At 45.8% G+C, this 6,895-nt stretch overlaps 1 long non-coding RNA gene across 1 annotated transcript; it reads left to right on the top strand.

Moving 5' to 3' along the window:
* Nucleotides 1–2,681: 2,681 nt before the first annotated feature.
* LOC119403012 (uncharacterized) lies at nt 2,682–5,278 on the top strand. Its single transcript, XR_005186062.2, has 3 exons — nt 2,682–2,803; nt 4,735–4,798; nt 4,891–5,278. It is a non-coding gene; the product is annotated as an uncharacterized LOC119403012 (long non-coding RNA).
* The last annotated feature ends 1,617 nt before the right edge of the window (nt 5,279–6,895 follow it).

Raw genomic sequence — 6,895 nt, 5'->3', positions numbered from 1 at the left:
GCCACCTATCGCAAAGCGCTGTTCTCTGCCAAGATTGTTCCACATTACTTTAGTTTTATGCATATTAATTTTCAGACCTACTCTTCTACTTTCCGTATCCAGTTCAGTAATCATGAGCTGTAATTCGTCTCCCGCGTTACTCATCAATGCAATGTCATCAGCGAATCGTAGGTTACTGAGATACTCTCCATTAACTCTTATCCCTAACTCTTCCCAATCTAGGGCCCTGAAAACCTCCTGTAAACACGCAGTGAATAACATTGGAGAGATCGTGTCTCCCTGCCGTACGCCCTTCTTTATTGGGATTCTGTCGCTTTCTTTATGGAGGACTATAGTGGCTGTGGATCCGCTGTATATTTCTTCCATTATGTTTATATAGGCTTCGTAGATGCCTTGATTCCGCAGTGCCTGCATGACTGCTGATGTCTCCACCGAATCAAATGCCTTCTCGTAATCTATGAAGGCTATGTATAGGGGTTGGTTGTATTCCGCGCATTTCTCTATATATGGCATCACCATATATTGAATTATCTTTACAACACTTGAAAACAAACACGCTTGTTTTTCCCTCAAAAGTACGCATAATTTATTTATGGAAATAAAAATACTGTATTGAGTGAGAGACTGTTGACGTATCATCTGTTGCGACGCCAGGTGCGTCTGTCCCAGTGGTCTGGCACCAACGCATCTCTCGTTCCACTGTAATGTCGAATCAGACGGGCGTGACGGTGCGCCTACTTCGCTTCGCCGTCTTTTTGCAGCCGATATGAATGAGTTTTGGCAAGACGCGCTTATAAAAAAATTCTGCACATCCCGCGAACCGTTTGAGTCGATGTTATGCGAAACATGCGGCGGGAAGGTGACTGTGGCGTAATCTTTTTACTGAGCGAAACGTTACAAAGTGACGCTAAAGAGTTGTATAAATTTTATACGCACACATATATGTTGAAGAGCCGCATGCGTGTTATATAACCAGTTGTTTACTGTTGGGTAACGCTGCCAACGGCAACATGGGTGCTACCAACACCAGAAGCGGTAAGCTGATATGTAGTGCTTACACTTGTCCGTTATGATGGAGAACGCACGCACGTTTCAAGATACCGTCTGCATGTGTGGAAGAGGTTCTTGACAGTTCTTGAACAAGTTCAGCATCACTGTGGTCACTGACCACCAGCACCTGGTCATGACGTATCACTGGATCCGGTCGTGATCGCGGTGACGAGGGGTCCATGTGTAGTGAAGTATGAGGTATAGTACAGCTGTTGGAAATTGTGGATGCCTCGGCCATTTCGTCGACAAATTGTCTGTCGACAGAGCCGGTGACATGTCGGAATCTGAAGTCACCCTTCGCGTTGCTGAGGTACAGGCCGTCGAGACTGGTAAGTCTGGATAGCGCTACGTACACTCTAATCACGGTAACGTTTAGGACAGCATGTAACTTATAATTTATAAGTTACATGGCTGTTACAGCAATTTTATCTTTGTGTTTTCTTCATTTCCCTCTCCCATAGAGGTTACATCGACAGTAGCGTGCCATTTTAAAAGCTAAAGCATCGCGATGAGCATTGTAAGCTTTAGATTGTAACTTATAAAAGCGCAATGACTCATCCGTCAGGGGACCTACACTATGGAGTGGAAGTGTATTGATCAATGTGTCACATCGCGATCCGTCTTGTTCAAGGCTGCCTTTATCAACTGAACAGCGGATGATGTACGCACAGAACGGGTCTTGACAGCAGAAAAGCAAATCACAGAAGCAGCGATTTTACATTGCGGCATACTGAGGCAAGCAATGGCGGATTATGAATTAAAGCTGGATTTCAGTAAGGTGAGCCCGCTTCCAAAACCAGTAATTTAAGAAGTAACATAATCTGCACAGACATCGGCAAAAGCACAAGAACGAAAAACCATCGTATGTTGGTTAAATGCTTGTGCTAAATAACTTCTTAAGTTGCTCTTATATCTATTTTGATTTTAAGCCGCAGAAATAATTGATTTGCCCCCGGGAAGCTTCGCATATGGCGACACGATAAAGTACTGTGAGCACGCGACAAACGACAAAATTACACTAACGATGCGGTCGAAGAACCATCCCGTGGCGCGAGAAAAATATTTTCCAAGACTCGCAATACAATAATTCGAATTTCCCTGTTGTCTTGTCTAGTTTTTTTTTTTTCGCGTTAAAATTGACCGTAAGCTACAGCAAACGTCACGGGACAACGTAGCACTAAGCACGCTTAAGCTTCATCAATTCTCCAACACGGGAGAAAAAGATGCCGCTGAGTTCACAAAACAGCGTACGACGGCCGCTCCAGTGAAACCGCGTAGACAGATGTGTAAGCTCGCGGTGAGGCACAAATGTGGCGTCCTCGAGGCGCCGCTTCAGTTTTATCGAACCAGAACGGCGTCATCTCTCCTAGGCTTTGCACAGCTTGAGGTGTATGTCGGGAAGCGCATTCGAATGCGAGGCGGTTGGTGCGGTTGTTGAAGTCGTGTTTGTGCTGCTCTTTGTTTTATCGCTTTAACCAGATTTTACGCTCCGCGCCTTGGTGACGTGCGTGGTCTAATCGTGTTGTGTATGCGAGTGGCGTGTAACTGGTGATACATTAAGGAAGCACAGTCATCAGCGAGCGCGATCAGCCGCAAATCAGCCACGAGGCATGGCAACGGGCACGTTCAGTGGGTGCGCGGCCGTTGCAACGAGCTGCATTGCTGATTCTTCGCTTGCCTGAGACTGGCATTTGTCGAGCGGGTTGCATCCGTTGTTACGTTGGCCGAAGACAGCAGTAAAAGTGATCTGCAGGTAAGGAATATTCTCTCTTCAGTACGTTATTTGCTTGTGTATATGTGTTTATGTCACGTGTTTACCTGAATTCATGCTCATGCTTACGCTACTGTACGAGATGGGTCGTGTCAGAAAATAAATCGTGTCATGCTTTTATGCAGTGCATTGTTATTGGCAGTATTTTGCTCTGCGTTTGACTTTACAAGATGGGTATTTGGGCGTATATTATCAAACATCCGACTAAGATCATTTGTTATCATACACGTTTATGTGAGAAGCGATGAAGGAAAGAAGTTTAAACCTTCTTGCTGTCGCCGTCTTGGTACCTTCAACACGCTCGATGAAGGCTGCGATCACGGTGTGAAATACTGTAGGCGGCATAAACAAAGTGCCCCAGATCAGCGTTGCCCAGACGAGCTCTGCGTGCGCAGTAATTCGCTCCTGTCCATGGCAGTCTGGGCTGTTTGTCATGTCCTTGTCACCGGTATGATAATTCGTGGCGTCTATACGCAGTGTGTCGGCTAATTCAACTTTTCGCCATGCTTAAATCTCTGCTGCGGTAGCTTTAAGTGGACGTATGAGGGTTTAAGGCGGTAATGCGGGCTAGTAGGTTGTGATCATTGGCATTCACTTCGGTAGCGCAAAGGAAATAAAGACCCATTAATAAAAAAAAGCCCTCGTAGAGTGATCTAGCGCGTGCGCGCCTGTGCAACGGGTTTTCGTATGTTTCCTTGCAGTAAAGTCAGTTGATGTCTAGCGCCCGTCCTGTCTCTTGTGTCTGTGTCTCATTTTTTTTTTTTTTTGCTCTACCGAAATGAATGGAGGGTTTAAGTGCACGAAAGACAATGAAATGGCCTTAAGAGTGCGTTTTAAGTGTCTTAAAGGGAATCACAGCATCCTTCCGTGTGTAACTGAATGCAGAAAACCCGAGGCACTGCGCCTACCGAAGTAAACAATTAATACACACGCACTAAAGGACGTTGATGAGGTGAAAAAAATGAATTGTTTAATCTAGTGCTTTGGCTGAGCACGTTTCAGGGGACACGCAATCGGCTGGGGGAAGGCACGTGCTCGCGCTAGAGAAAAATGACTGTCACGACGTCTTTATCTCGAGTCGAAGCGTATTTAAAGCGAACTGCTCGGGCACATGCTTTCATTTTACTTGGGAACAAGGCTCCCTTGTGGGAGCCGGCGCGTTCTTGTGTGTGCGCGTGTATGTGTGTGCGTTCTTACGTAAGCGTGTGTGTGCGCGTGCGTGCGTGTGTTGTGTGTGTGTTTGCTCGCGTTTGAGCTCGTGCGCGTGTGTGTGTGTGCTCGTGCGCGTGTGTGTGCTCGCGCGTGCGTGTGTGTGTTTGCTCGCTTGTGTGCTCGTGCGTGTGTGTGTGTGCTCGTGTATGCGCTCGCGCGTGCGTGTGTGTGTGTGTTTGCTCGCGTGTGTGCGTGCGTGTGTGTGCGCGCGTGCGCGTGTGTGTATGTGTATGCGTGCGTGTGTGTGCATGTGTGCGTGCGTACGTGTGTGCGTGCGTACGTGCGTGCGTGCGTGTGTGTGTGTGACTTTTGCTTTAGTCGGCTCAGTGCCTCGGGTTTTCTAACGTCACCATGTATCATCCCAACCAGACGGGCATCCGTCAGAGTTCAAACTTCTGCGTCTTGATCTAACTTTAAACCTTACACAAATATATGCTGAAGTCATCTTCGTTCCATAGTTGCACTCATACAGATCACAATGTACGATATTCAAAAATCAGATAATTCATGCTCATGCCTACGCTACTGTAAGAGTTGGGTCGAGTCAGAAAAATAAATTATGTCATGCTTTTACGCATTGCTACCGGTAGTATTTGCTCTGCGTTGCTCGATTACGTCTAACTGCGTCGCTATCAAAACGGGGCAGCTGAGAATGATATGTTACGCAATAAGCGATACGCTGTGGCTTAACGATTTTTGAGATAGCACGAATGCCAGCAATCGTGCAAAGTAGGAGTCCAAAGGGGGACATGGTTGGTGTGGTTGGTATGTCTTTTGGATGTTCTTAGTTCTTTGGCGATAAGAGTTTGTTCTCTGACACTAAGATAACTTTTTTTGTTGTTTTCGGTCTGTTCTAGGGTGAAAGCAACGTGTCATTGTGGTTAAAAAAGATGAATCAGTATACATGTGATATAACTGTCAAAGCCGGAATGTTGAAAGGTACGTAGACAGCACAAATTTTTGTTTTTTTTTTTCCCGCCATATTCAATGTGTTGCGTTGGAACTGTTTACAGCATACATCCCGCCCAAGGCATGCTGGGAGGATCTCCTATCAGGCAGCTTGGAAACTTCGAGACGCCGATATGCCTTACGTTTGGTGCAGCCGAGGTTATGAACTTTCAAGTGGAATATGCCCCTTGAGGAAAACAATTAGGTACGAGCATATTCAAGCTCCACGTGAAATGCCAAGTATGGTCAATGAAAAATGTAAATTGTAATATTTCTGTTTCTAATCACCTGCTGTCGTGTTTCCGCTACTAAACTGTCACGTACATTTTTGTACTGCTGACTCTTGTGCTAAACAGAGGTAAATTACACTTGGGATTAACGTGCGTTTTAAAATAAGATTTTTGTTTTCCGATAAACGTATTGCACAGGATACTAGATTTGAGGAACGCCTATGTGTTGGTAAAGTGACACCCTTTTTTTTTGGGGGGGGGGGGGGCGTGTAGTATGTGTCTCACATTACATGCTATCGGCAGTTCTGTACAAAGTGGCAGTAACCGTTGGAATAGTGTGAAATAACGGTCCTTTCCTTTTATGACCCACTGTCCAGCAAGGAGGTTGCACAATCAGCAACTGACATACTGACTGATGAAACATGATGGTGCGTGCAGCAAGAGAGGGTTTGACTGCAGATCCCGACCACCTGCTTCTGTAAATTTGTACTAACCACAGTCGAAAACAAGGAGAAACGTTTTAATACCGGCGGTCTTCTATCAGCTAGACAAGTCCCTGAAGCTATAAATCAATAAACTTATGTGTATTGATGACTGTCACGCTAACTTTGACGTATTCTGCTTTGGAGGTATAAAGCAATGAAATGTGGATTCTTTTCGATTAGTGCGTGCTTTTTTTTTCTTCAGAAAATTTCTTGTGAGCTCGCAAAACCCGAGCGACAAAAGTAAAGGACTGACAATCCCCCTCTTTTTGGCTGCTCTCTGGGTTTCATCTGTCCTGCTTATGTGCAAAGTTCCAGCAGTTATGGTATGCCGCACACATTAGTGTACTTAAGAAGTAGCACGACGCTAATCACGTATTATTTGCAGGGGCATCCACTCAGTATGACCGCTCTACCCGTGGTCCACCGACCCAGGTGTCGCCTAACAAAGGGTATGTGCCTCTTTTTTCTTTCGATCTTCTTTCTGCGACTCATTTCGGACTACTCGCTACGCGCATGATCGGCCCAGCCAAGTGTCGTCTAGCAGGAGAAGCGTGGCTCTTCCTTTAGTGCTTCTTTCTGTGCACGCCTAATCTTTCGTACTTCTTTCTGCGAATTTGTCATGCAGCGTACAAATATGTACACAGAGTGATGATAACATTCACGGAGGTGTCATATGGCCTGCCCTTTCCTGAATACACACGCTGGAGCTTTGCAATAATTCTGGTACATGCATGTCTGCTTAGAGCACGACAATTTCGGTGTCCGTGGCAAGAGATGTACGCTTCCCTAATCGCAAGAAAAAAAAATCACAGCATATCCACGGGGTGAATGATGATGAGTGGGGCGAAGCTACGGAGGGAATCATCTGTAAACCGTGAAACTCTTCCGTGAAATGCGCCCAGTACAAGAATGTCTGAAAAAAAAAATGGTGTAACACTGTGGTGAAAATAAACTTCAACTTCAACTTCAACTTCAACATAATATAAAGAGTGTGAAACATCGTGTGTATATTAAACATCAAACTTTTATTGTACTGTTGGTTTACGTGGTCCCTTCATTATCACTTGTGATCGGTGAAATGCAAGGAAGAAGTCCGCTCCCGAGCGAAAGAGCGCCAAGAGCGACCGCATTCCCCGCTCGCCCTGTGCGAATTAAAGGCAAGGCTAGAGGGAAGACAGGACGCGCGTTCCACGACGCGA

Source organism: Rhipicephalus sanguineus, chromosome 8 (assembly GCF_013339695.2).
Source record: "Rhipicephalus sanguineus isolate Rsan-2018 chromosome 8, BIME_Rsan_1.4, whole genome shotgun sequence".
In the NCBI taxonomy this organism is placed as follows: Eukaryota; Metazoa; Arthropoda; class Arachnida; order Ixodida; family Ixodidae; genus Rhipicephalus; species Rhipicephalus sanguineus.
The sequence above is the reverse complement of the archived record's forward strand: the minus strand, read 5'-3'. Positions and strand labels throughout refer to the sequence as shown.